We start from the raw sequence: 13,337 nt of genomic DNA, 5'->3' as shown, positions 1-13,337 counted from the left end.
ACACAATGCTCTAACATGCAACCTAGCATACGCAATGCTATGAAATAAAATGGCATACACAATGCTCTAACATGCAACCTAGCATACGCAATGCTATGAAATAAAATGGCATACACAATGCACAATGGACTTACACCAACACAAGTGGACCTCAGCCACACTCACATAGGAGGCCATAAGATGAAAATGAGACAACTCGGAATGCGTGCACACATGCACGCAAACTGAGGACCGACCCTAAGGCACAAAATGCCACTCTAACGAGACATAGAAAGGCATGGAAAATGGCATGTTAGCATGCAAATTTCAGCAACAAAACATGACCGAAAACAGCCCCGAATCATAGGAATATGGCACCCGATGCATGAAATGGTCCCAAAATGCAAGATTAAGCACATGAAATGACTTGTAGCTACATCAAGCATGCATTATTTGCTTATGAAATGTAAAGAAAGATTCAATAAAGCCCCAAAATAAGCATGTTTACAGTTCTAAACAAGACCAAACAGCAAACACAAATAGGGCAAAACTAGCATGCAAAAAATGGCCCTAAATGTGAGATAATGAAGCAACTCACAGCTGCTGACCCCAAACAGATTAGGGCCCTTCAACAATGTTGAAGAGGGGCCCAAAATATGATATTTTACAGTTCACAACAAACCCCAAAAACCAGCACCGGTATGGCTAAGCTCTCATGCAAGAAAAGGGCCAAAAGATGGACAAAGAAGCAAGTAGTGGTTGCTGGCCTTAAACACAAAGGGGCGCTTCAAAAATGTTGAAGATGGGCCAAAAATATTGCACTTTACAGTTGATGGCCGGATCCAAAACAGTATACAAGAATGCTCAAAATGCTATGCAAAATAGGGCCAAAAAGAGAGATATAACACAAAGTATATAAAGGATGCCTCAAACAGTAAAAGACCCTCAATGAAACATGAAGAGGGGGTCAAAATAAGACTATTTTCAGTTCTTAAAAGAGCCCAAAAACAGAAGCATCCGAGGCTAACAAATCATGCAAAAATATGGCCAAAAGAGAGATATAACACAAAGTATATAAAGGATGCCTCAAACAGTAAAAGACCCTCAATGAAACATGAAGAGGGGGTCAAAATAAGACTGTTTTCAGTTCTGAAAAGAGCCCAAAAATAGAAGCATTCAAGGCTAACAAATCATGCAAAAATATGGCCAAAAGAGAGATAAAATGGCAAGTAGTAAATGGAGGCCACAAACAGCAATGAGCCCTTCAACAATATTGAATAAGGGCTCCAAAAAAGCAACTCTTCAGCTTATGACATGCCTCAAAACAGATTATACATAAGCCAAAAATACTACACAAGATAATGGCATACAAGAGGGATAATGAAGCAAGTGCAACAAGGAGGTCTCAAACAGTGAGGCCCTTAAACAAAAGTGAAAATGAGTTCAAAAAAATGCCACTTTCAATTAGGGTCGGAGCTCAAAACAGTAAGCATGTATGACGAAGAAATAGTACAAGAATAAGCTCAAAAGAGTGGGAATGGTACTCACCCTTGAAGACCAAACTTTGGTAGCTTCTTGGACCAAAATGCAGCACTCCTAAGCTCTAGAGAACACCCTCAAACTGCTGGAATGGAGGATGGAAGGGTAGGGCTATGGGTTGGTGAAGAAATGGTGTAGGGCTAAGGGTGTTTTAGCTTGGAAAACATAGAGGGAGAGAGATATAATGCAAGGGCCTTAGAGGGAAATTTTGTAACCCTCATTACAGAGCTGGAGGTCCTGTTATATAGACAGAAAGGGGGGGAAAAATGGGGGAAAAATGGAGGGAAAACCATCAAGTTTCCCCCCAAAAAGCAGCCCCCCAGATATAGAATCTGGGGGGAAAATGAATGCACTGTTGCACTGTAGATGATGTGAGGATCATGGCCGGCTGCTTACCCAGGTTGCAAGTGGCCGGCCGGCCACTTCCCATGGCCGGCCGGCCAAGGGTCAAAAGGGTCAAGTGTGATTAATGGCCGGCCACCACACAAAGAGAGCCTCTGATGTGTGCACAACACAACCCTGTGGTTGAACACTGAAAAAAAGTGAACCAGGAGAGAGAACAACCCACTTTTCAAAGGGGTTCAAAAGGGTCAACAGCAATTACTGGCCGGCCACCAAATATTGGTGGCCTCCCAGGTGTGTACATCACAAATATGTGGTTTAGGGTTCAAGAAAATGGCCCAAGGGTGTTCAACATTGGCTTTGAAGTGAGGAAAATCGGGCGACGGAGGGCGATGAAGGGATAAAGTTGGCTAACAGAACAATTACTGGCCTCCCACCCTTCTACGGCCTTCTTACCAATGAAACAGAGGTCCCTGCCAAAAATGAACCAAAACCAATGCAAAATGAAGGTTCGGGGGCCGAAACACGTAGTTCGAGGTCCCGAAAACTGGCTGTTAAGCACCGGGAGTGGCGTTCGACCATGAAGTCGGTTTCCCGGGCCACAGTGTCCCTTAAAAGGGAGCAAATAAGAAGTATGCCAAAAACCGAAGTAAACGGAGATGGTTAAGCGGTCCCGAACCGAGGCACACGGCCAGCGATTCTGAAAAACGGGGAACCGGACTCCAAACGGGCCAAAATGGCCTACGACCACAAAACGTAGCCTACGGCCACGGAGAGATGATATACGAGACCTCTCCCTCCCTTCGCGAAGTGAAAACAGAGAAAACCGAGCTTGGTTCGCAAACTGAGGCAAAGCACAAAAGAGTCCGGAAGTCCGGAGGCAAGGCTCGCAGCCGAGACTCTGAAACTTCTGAATGAGCACAATATGCAACATCACCAAGCGCTCAATCAGTGACGTCTGAGTCTTAAGGTCGGTCAAAAATGGGGTGTCTATAGTTGTCCCTCTTTGACAGAACTCGAAAGTCATAAGTGACGGGAGTGAATGTCAAAGCCCAGAGACGACCCATTTTTGACAAGGCCGAAGACTTGGACAAACATACAAAATAACACAGATGTGCCCGCATGCATGCCCGTAGGCAGGGGCAAAATGCAACTGACAATGCAAGAAGCCGAGAGTAACTCAATGATCATGCAAATGCAGCAAGTTGTAATGAAGCAAGTATTCGCAAATAGATGCAACAGTTTTAAGCAAGAATGCAAAGCAACAACTACATTTCATGCAGTTAAGAATGCAGAGAATAATTCAATTCTCGTCGCGTCTCACACGGAGAAGATACGATACCTGCGCGATTCGTCTGGTCGCACCAGCCTCAAATGAACCGTACATACAATATCGCGCCTGCAAAATAAAGAAACTCAACAAGCACAACATATCTAATAGCATATTGTTCAACGTGATATCAAATGCAGACAATCACGGTGTTGATAGAAAGGTGCATCGTAATACGGGAAGAAACGCGCGTTTCGGCGAGGGTGACTCAATCGCAGCCTCCGGTCCACCTCCCGGAGAGGTTACAACATGTTCAAAAGGATATACTTCACCTTCAATGAGTAAATGATGAGACATGTATCGGAAGTTGAAGCTGAAGTTCCGGCGGGGCGATTTCGCGCCAGAAAGTGCACTTCTCTTGTACTTTTTCAGGTCTCGGGGACTCCAATCTTCCTCAAAATTTGCAGGGACCTTGGAGGGCATGTGGGGGACATGGCCGGCCAGTTTTATTGGGAGAGGGAGGTGGCCGGCTAGTTCTTGAAAAGTAAATGGCCGGCCTGCCAGAAAAAGTTGCCGGCCGGCCACTTTGCCTAATCCGGGGGTAATTTTGTCCTTTTTGCCTCTTTTCTTTAAATACATCCACCCAAACACTTTGAGCTCACTTTTGTAGCTCCGAAATCCTCCTCTCTACCTTCCCAAACCATTTTCTCCCTCAGATCTGTGCCCTATACGCGTTTTCCAACGTCCCACGCAAGTTGTTTTCGCGAAATCTTTTAGTTTCAAGCACTTTGAACCGATTAAATTTTGGTTTCGGGGCTTCTTTTCTCATTTTCGCCACTTGAGGTGAGTTTGTCTCAATATTTGGAAGATTTTCTCGGGAGTTGACTTTTGTTGACTTTTTCATTTCCCGAGGGTTGAATTTTGTTGACTTTTTCAAATTTTTGCTCATTTTGGCTCATTTTTTCCCCTTTTTGCAGATTTGTTGAAATGGCGGGTCAATTTCACCATGGTTGAGGTTCTCCAGGCGCCGGAGGCGATCTTGACATCATGTCTCTGCCTCCGAGGGTTCGCCCCTTTATCCCTGAGAGGTATGATCCACCAGTACACGTCCTTTCGCGGGCTGTTTTTCTTCATTTCACCGAGTTCGACGGGCGAGCACCCGTGGATCTCCTCCTGCGGGAGCCTGAGTATCATCTCTCCCATGAGGCACGAGAGGTATTTACTTCATTCCTACCTTTTCTGTAACATATTACGAATTTTTCTTGCATTTTGAACACACGGTCTTATCATTAGAATTCCTGATCACTCAGCCCATAAATTGATTGTGAACACACGGCGCACATCGGTTGAGGGTTGAACACGCAGCCCAACACACTGATTTCCTGAGCACACAGCCCAAATTGACGGTGAACACGCAGCACACACTGATTGAGAGTTGAACACGCAGCCCAAAGCACTGATTTTTTTACGACACACAGCCCAAGTTGATTTTCTGAACACACAGCTCAAATTGATTTTCTGAACACACAGCCCAGATTGATTTTCTGAACACACAGCCCAGATTGAAGGTGAACACACAGCTCAAATTGATATTCTAAACACACAACCCAGAACACTAATTTTCTGAACACACAGCTCAAATTGATTTTCTGAACACACAGCCCAGACTGATTTTCTGAACACACAGCCCAGTTGATTTTCTGAACACACAGCCCAGAATGATTTTCTGAACACACAGCCCAATTGATTTTCTGAACACACAGCTGAAATCGATTTTCAGAACACACAGCCCAGTTGATTTTCTGAACACACAGCTCAAATTGATTTTCTCAACACACAGCCCAGATTGATTTTCTGAACACACAGCCCAGATTGAAGGTGAACACACAACACACACTAATTGAGAGTTGAACACGCAGCCCAAAGCACTGATTTTTTAGAGCACACAACCCAAATTGAAGGTGAACACGCAGCCCACACTAATTGAGAGTTGAACACGCAGCCCAAACACTGATTTTCTGAACACACAGCTCAAGTTGATTTTCTGAACACACAGCCCAGATTGATTTTCTGAACACACAGCCCAGATTGAAGGTGAACACACAGCTCAAATTGATATTCTGAACACACAGCCCAGAACACTAATTTTCTGAACACACAGCCCAAATTGATTTTCTGAACACACAGCCTAGACTGATTTTCTGAACACACAGCCCAGTTGATTTTCTGAACACACAGCTCAAATTGATTTTCTGAACACACAGCCCAGACTGATTTTCTGAACACACAGCCCAGTTGATTTTCTGAACACACAGCTCAAATTGATTTTCTGAACACACAGCCCAGTTGATTTTCTGAACACACAGCTCAAATTGATTTTCTGAACACACAGCCCAGACTGATTTTCTGAACACACAGCCCAGTTGATTTTCTGAACACACAGCTCAAATTGATTTTCTGAACACACAGCCCAGTTGATTTTCTGAACACACAGCTCAAATTGATATTCTGAACACACAGCCCAAAAAACTGATATTATGAGCGCACAGCCCAACTGATGGTGAACACACAGCCCACTTACTTTACTTTTGCACGCAGCCTATTCATTTTATTCGCACGCAGCTTTATTCATTTCATGCTGAAACATGTGTTCATTCTGAATGCAGGTGACTTCTCGCAACGTGCGAGGGTATGGCTCCACCGCGGCTAGAGACTGGTATGCCGAGCTCCCGGAGGCCGTTCGGGATTTGGTTGACTTAGCGGGGTTCGGGCCCTTCTATGCTGGGCTGTCCCGTTGTCCTGCCAGGAGGACGGTGATGGCCGCCCTGGTGGAGAGATGGTGGGACACCACCAACTCTTTCTATTTCTCTGCCACTGGGGACATGACTATGATCCCTTTTGACTTCGCTATATTGACCAGCCTTGATGTGGGAGGCTGGGCGATCCTATATGATGATGACATGGGCGAGTGGGAGGCCGCTTGGATATATCTGCTAGGGACTCGCCCGCCTGTTGACAGAGCTTCGGGGAGAGTCCGATACACCTGGTTCTTTTCTCATTTTCAGCGGGTGGAGATGGAGCCCGGGACTCCTGATGAGGCGGCACAGTATGCCCACGGCTTTTTGATGTTCCTCTTTGGGACCACTCTGTTTGCTGATAGAGGGAACACTGTAGGGCTCTATCTGCTGAGTGCTTTGGTGGACCTATCACAGGTCAGGCGGTATGACTGGGGTGGTGCTGGCTTGGCCACCCTTTATTGCTATATGAGCGCGACTTCCCGCGGACGGGGGGACTTACTTGGCGGCTACTGGAGAGCCTGGGAGGTACTTTCTGCCCTCTTGATTTACATTTCTGCTCCTCATTACTTGCACATTGCACACACGGCGCACTTTATACTCTGTATCGTGCATTTTTCCATCAGCATTTTACATTCTGCTTTGTTTTCTATAGTTGTGGGTTTATGCATATTTCCCGACATTGGCCCCGGAGATGATGGTAGCGGGACCTCTCATGACCCCGTACTCACTTGTTTTTGAAGGCCGGCACCGGCCAAGACCTCGGGAGTCTCTTCTCTACCTGCGACAGTATTTTGACACAGTGCGCTCATCGGAGGTACTTCAGAACTCTCAGTTCTTTCTGTTTTCATCTTTGTTTTGTCCTGTACATCTTCGATTTCTGCTTGGTTTATGCACCTGTTATCTGCAGATTACGTGGCAGCCGTGGGCGCCCTTAGGTGAGGGTCTCCGTTTCCAGTTTGTTGGAGGGTGGGGTGCCTCCCGGTACAGACTCCTGTTCGAAGGGCCGGTTGGTAGGGCCTTCTTTTTGGGGGAGCGCTTCTTGCGTCAGGTCTGGGATGTTGTCAATGCTATGATGGGCACTGATGCTTTGCTATATATTGAGGAGGGGGACTACGCCACTTACCGTCACGCATACCTGATGCCTCCATTGACGGGAGTTCGCACTCCGATGATGAGGTCTGCTGGTATGCCATCTTCGAGCCAGGCCCGGGCTCGGGCTGCAGACGTCCCTTCCACCAGCAGGGCTGGTACATCTAGAGGTGGGGGTAGGTCGGTTCCCCCAATTCCTGCGACTTTTCCTCATCTTGGGTGGCCGGACATGCCGACTGAGCTGATGGGGTGGCAGTTTGGGACTACCTCTCCGATTTTGATCCCGATAGAGCCTCCGATGCCCGGTCATCGATATGTCATTGATCCCGACTCACCGCCGACATGCTCTACTGCTTTTCATCTATCATTCAAATACTTAGACACTCCTTTATTTGCTGATGATTTGAGCTTGTATCTGCAGCCACCCAGAGAGTACATGGAGGAGGTGATCGGATTGGTGGCCTCACTCGAGGGCATGGTCTTGCGGAGGGAGGCACAGTTGTCTATCATGAGCTTCCAGGTACCCTTTAGTTTTCTGGCATTTATCATACTTCTGATGACATACTGATTTCTACTGCATTGATAGGCTACTTGTGTAGAGCACATCTGACATACACCCCACTTGTACACTGTGTTTACATGCACCCACTTCATGTAGTTTTTGCTTGCATCTGCATCTGATGTACATATTTGGACTAATGTATTTAATTTGAACTCTTTGTTCTCAGATGCCTCCGGTATATGCTCAGCCGCAGGCTGGGCCACCTGGGCCTTCTCAGGGAGCTGGGCCATCTGGGCCCTTTCGTGGAGCTGGGCCATCCAGGCCTTTCCGAGGAGCTGGGCCATTCAGGCCTTCTCGAGGGGAGGGGTCATCTCGCAGACGCAAAGCACATGTTGTGGAGGAGGAGCCTGATGAGGACAAGGAGGAGGAGGTTGCAGACCGTCAGTCGGAGACATCTGCTGATGGAGATGACGGCTCCGGCCTTGGTTCCGGGAGTGGAGGCGAGCCTGAGGGGGATCCCGAGGATGACGACTCCGATTCAGATGATGGCGATGGCGATGGTGGCAGAGAGTCCATTCTGCAGAAGAGGACGAAGAGGGCCTCTTATTCCTGCTCTTGAGAGCACAGATGCGGTTGTTTCCCTTGTTTTATTTATCTTTTTACTAGTAGTTGTAGCACATTGTACATTATCGGGCAGTTTTATTTTCTGTAAAACTTGTGCCGTAGTCTGTAAAATGTTGTAACAAGCAAGACATGATGGGATGAAACAGCTTTTGAAAAAAGTATTGTATTTTAAACACTTAGCATCATATCGCATCATTCTGCATCATAATGAGATTGAATGGAAATGTGTATTGTGCATCTTGCCCAGTCAGGTAGTGAACCGACGCAACAACTTAACTTTCTAAGATATAACAAAACCTTAGCAAGTTTATAACTCAATAAGCAAAACACAATAATGTTGACAACTCGATAAACAAGACTCAAACCAAAAGCTTAAACAGAAAGTAACAACTCAAAAACACGAAACGCGACAGCTTGACAAACAACTCGATAAGCAAAACGACAACTCGATAAACAAAAACGACAACTCGATAAGCAAAACGACAACTCGATAAACCAGACTTAACAAAACGAAATGTACTTCGGACGATCTGGGCAATGGAACGCACCCGAAACAGAGGGAAATAGAGGCCTTCGACACATTCGTTGCATGGAAATGCTTGAAACTTTTCCCCGGAGGATAAAACAGGGCTGAAGACACACATTGGAGCATGGCCAGCCACTTTTGGGAGCCGGCCGGCCAGGTTTATTGCAGAGAGGGGGCCACCGGCCAGTTTTGTAACAAGAAGTGGCCGGCCGGCCACTTAACCCTGCAGCCGCCCAATTTTTGACACTTGTCCCCCTGAATAGTGTTTTTCCCTCTTTAAAAGCCTTAGCTCCGTGCTTTGATTCAATTCATCTTAGTTTTGCACAAAGATGGAGGCGTTTCTCATTGAAAATCTCACAGCTTGGATCGCTTCTCTAGATGGCTCGAAAAAGTTAAACTTCCGGGGTTTCGGCTTGAATGCACTATTCACACTGAGCCGCACTCCGCTACATCTCCCTTTCCTCTATGCCGCGGCGAGGTTTTGGAACCCGGTGACGCATGTCTTTAGCTTCGGCGGTCAAGAGATATGTCCAACTTTTGAAGATTTGTAAGTTATGATGGAGTCTGAATGTCATGAAGAGATCTTGCCCCAGTTCCGCTTTGGCCACGCCCAAGCTTTAGGGCGGATGTGTGGACTCACCGCACATGATGCTCGATCTCTAATCTGCAATGGGGAACTGGATATCCTTGGTTTGATTCATCGCTTTTCTAACGCCGGTGACCGCAGCAACCATTATTGGCAAGGTTTCCGGCAACACGCCCTTTGCTTGTGCTTGCTGTCTCACTTCCTGCTTTCCCCGGGCTTCGACGGAGCTAGCATTCGTCTAATTGAAGTTGCTCAAGGCTTGAGAGAAGGAAAGAGCTGCATCACCATAACCTTGGCCGAGACGCTGATGGGCTTGGATTCTGTCTATCACCGGGAGACGACTAGATTTGTTGGGAGTCCACTGCTGCGGCAGGTAATGTTTCCCACCCAATCTTACATATGTATTTGCTCACATCACTTGGCCCTCAGACTCGGTTTTTCTCACAAAAACCCTTTTCTCGCTTTTCTCTCAACGTACATCTCTCTATTCTTTATTCTTTCATTTTTCATCCCTCCCCAGGTATGGTTAATGGACAAATTGCAGGTTGTGGACTCTTGCCCGGCTTACTCAGCTCGAGGCTATTTCTTTCGACAGCGCCTAGTCGATGCTCCTGACGAAAGGTGGTGGTTTGACTGGATGTGCAATTTGTCCGCAGATCGCATTGCTTGGCGTTGTCCTTGGCTCAACCTCCCGGCAATGAGCTATAGCATGTCTCGGCTGATTGGGATCCAGTTGATTGGTCTAACCCACTGTGTGTTCTACTTTCCGTTCCGGTTCCTGCGCCAGTTCGGTCATGATCAGATTTGCCCACCAGAGGGGATTGAGTATCCGGCTGCTTTCCCGGTCCGAGGTGCACAGCTTGCCCGATATGCCACAGCATGGAGGACTAGAGAGCTCCTGGCTCCTGCTCCCACTTTCAATTGCGCTTTGTCTGACGAGTGCTTGGACTGGCTCAATGAGGAGGCGCAGGTTGGGCCTAGCTTGGCGTCAGAGGCTTCAACTAGCTCTGGGAGGTGGCGCAGGGATACTTGACTTGACTATGCCCCGAATTTATTGCTTTATTAGTTCTTTCAAGTTTTCTTTGTGAAAAGCAACTTCGATTGTATGCAAGAGCAGGAGAACTCTTGTTTTGAAATCAATGAAATTGAAGGTTGTGGTACTGAAAATTTTCCGCTTTGGTCCAAAAATGGTCTTAGTTGTAAAGAGATTAATTTGAACAAAGTCAACTTTTATTAAAACTTGTCAAAACCATTTTCGATATGGATCAGAACTGGACACGCCTAAGATCTGTCACTGAGATGCACAACCCCAGATCCCTACAACTGGAAAGTTGCCGCTAGTTTGAAGAGTACCGCGGCACTGCATGGCAACGGAAAGTTGCCCCTAGTCTGAATCGTGCTGTACCGTCGTGGCAACGGAAAGTTGCCCCTAGTCTGAATAGCACTGCACCGAAGATCGCGATAAATGCTGATGGATAAAGATGACTGAGATGGTCAAAATGGACAATGTTGATCGGGGAAAAGTTTATGGCTGAACTTCAGGGTGAAGTTGCCTACGTATCCCGAAGATGGGAATCAAGCCTTACGTAGTTCAGGCTTAGGTTCACTTGGGTATTTTCACTCTCCTTTTACGCTCTAACTTCTGCCAAGGTTGCCCTTTGCGGGTTTTCAACCTTGCGAGCTCAGATTTTATATTTTTCAATTTTTTCTACTCTAACTTTTGCCTAGGTCGCCCTTTCGGGTTTTCGGCCTACCGAGCCTCTCAGGGGTAATATTTCTTCAACTTGTCCATATTGATCGGTTGGGAAAACTCTAGGCCATCTAGATCCATCAAAACCACAGCTCCACCTGACCAGATAGCTTTGATAATGTAAGGACCAGTCCAATTGGGTTTGAACTTGCCCCTTGGGTCGTGGATGGGAGCTCGGTTGTCCTTGAGCACCAAATCTCCTTCTTTTAGATTCCTGGACTTAACCTTTTTGTTGAAAGCCCGGGCAATTTTGCGTTGATAGCCTTGAATGTGGTATAGTGCTTTCAGTCTTCTTTCGTCAAAAAGCATGAGTTCCTCAAATCTGCTCTGCTGCCAATCTGCTTCGGCTATTTGACACTCAGCCAATACTCGCAATGACGGAACCTCAATCTCGATAGGTAGAACGGCCTCCATCCCATAAACTAATGAATACGGAGTCGCTCCGGTAGAAGTCCTGATTGAAGTCCTGTAGCCCCACAGAGCAAATGGCAGCTTATTTGGCCAATCCCGGTAGGTTTCCACCATCTTCTGCAGTATGTGTTTGATATTCTTGTTGGTGGCCTCGACCGCTCCGTTGGTTTGCGGCCGGTATGTAGATGACTTATGAAAAGCCACATTGTATTTCTCCAACAAGTCAATCACTTCTTTCTTGAAGTGGGAACCATTATCTGAAACGATCTCGTTCGGGACTCCATAACGACAAATGATGTTGTTTCTGATAAACTTTGCAATGTGTGACACCTTCAACATCGCATACGATTGGGCCTCGACCCACATCGTGAAATAATCTATCGCAACCAGGATGAACTCATGCCCATTTGACCTTTCAGAGTGACAGCCCCGATCACATCGATTCCCCAAACTGAAAATGGCCATGGCGAAGTCATGTTGTACAGTTTCGACGGCGGGATGTTCATGCGGTTTGCGTGAATCTGACACCTGTGGCATCGCCGAACAAAACTAATACAATCCTCCTCCATGGTGGACCAGTAGTAACCCTGTCTGAGGATCTTCCGTGCTAGCATTACTCCATTCATATGCGCACCGCATTCTCCTCCATGGATGGCCTCCATCAGGCGCTTTGATTCCTCGGCTTCAACACACAGCTTGTGCATTCCCAGATGACCTCTCTTATACAACTTACCCCCACAGATGATGAACTGGACGGCCATTCTTCTGATTGCCCTCTTATCCTTGGCATTTATCCCTGGCGGGTATGCTTCCTTTTCCAAGAAATTCCAAATGTCATAATACCAGGGGTTTTCGTCCTGAACCTCATCTATAGCAGCGATCGACTCATAGGCTGGCACAAATTTCTAGTCAATGACGACTGGACACATCCGGATTCCAAATGGGATGTCTATCATAGAAGATAGAGTTGCTAAAGAATCTGCAAACCTGTTGTTCTCTCTTGGAAGATGAGCAAAGTTTAGCTTTTCAAACCGAGGGATTAGCAAGTCCAAGGTCTGATGGTACATCATCATCTTTTCTTCTTTGACTTTCCAGTCTCCGTTTGCCTGAGATACAACAAGGTTTGAATCCCCGATGACGTCCAAACGTCTTGCCCCTAGTTCCAGGGCCGCTTCTAGGCCGGCAATGCACGCCTCATATTCTGCTTCGTTGTTCGAGACTTTGAACCGGAGTTTGAAGGCTAGAGGGATACGGGAATTGTCGGGTGCTATCAGCAACACCCCTATCCCATATCCGTACTGATTTGATGCTCCGTCAAAGTACATCGTCCAATATTCGTCGTCGATGTGCCAAATGGCTTCATCTGGGAATAAGTACTCCACTGCTTCACCTTCTTCGACTGGATGATCGGCCAAGAACTCTGCCACTGCTCTTCCTTTGACTGACTTGCGTGTCACATATTTCAGATCGAATTCGGAGAGCAACAGTAGCCAACGAGCTAGCCTACCCGTAAGTGCCGGTTTCTCGAAAAGGTATTTGATGGGATCCAGTCGTGAAACCAACATTACGGAGTGAGCTAACAAGTAGTGCCGCAGCTTCCTGGTAGCCCATACCAAATCTAAGCAGGCTTTCTCGAGCGGAGTGTAGCGGGTCTCGTAGTCCAACATCTTCTTGCTCAGATAGTAGATGGCCCTCTCCACCTTATCCTCTGATTCTTGTGCGAGCATGCAGCCCATTGTAGTCTCGATCACTGAAAGGTACAATATCAACGGTTTCCCCGGCTCTGGTGGCAACAACACGGGCGGGCTCTGTAAATATTCTTTGATCTGTTCAAAAGCAGCTTAGCATCGGCCGTCCCATTGGAACTTCTTGCCTTTCTTCAGGAGGCCAAAAAGTGGTTCACAAGTCAAGGTTAATTTTG

This window comes from Camellia sinensis, chromosome 1, assembly GCF_055761805.1.
Source record: "Camellia sinensis isolate YWXY chromosome 1, ASM5576180v1, whole genome shotgun sequence".
NCBI classification, from domain to species: Eukaryota; Viridiplantae; Streptophyta; class Magnoliopsida; order Ericales; family Theaceae; genus Camellia; species Camellia sinensis.
Note: the sequence above shows the minus strand (reverse complement) of the source record.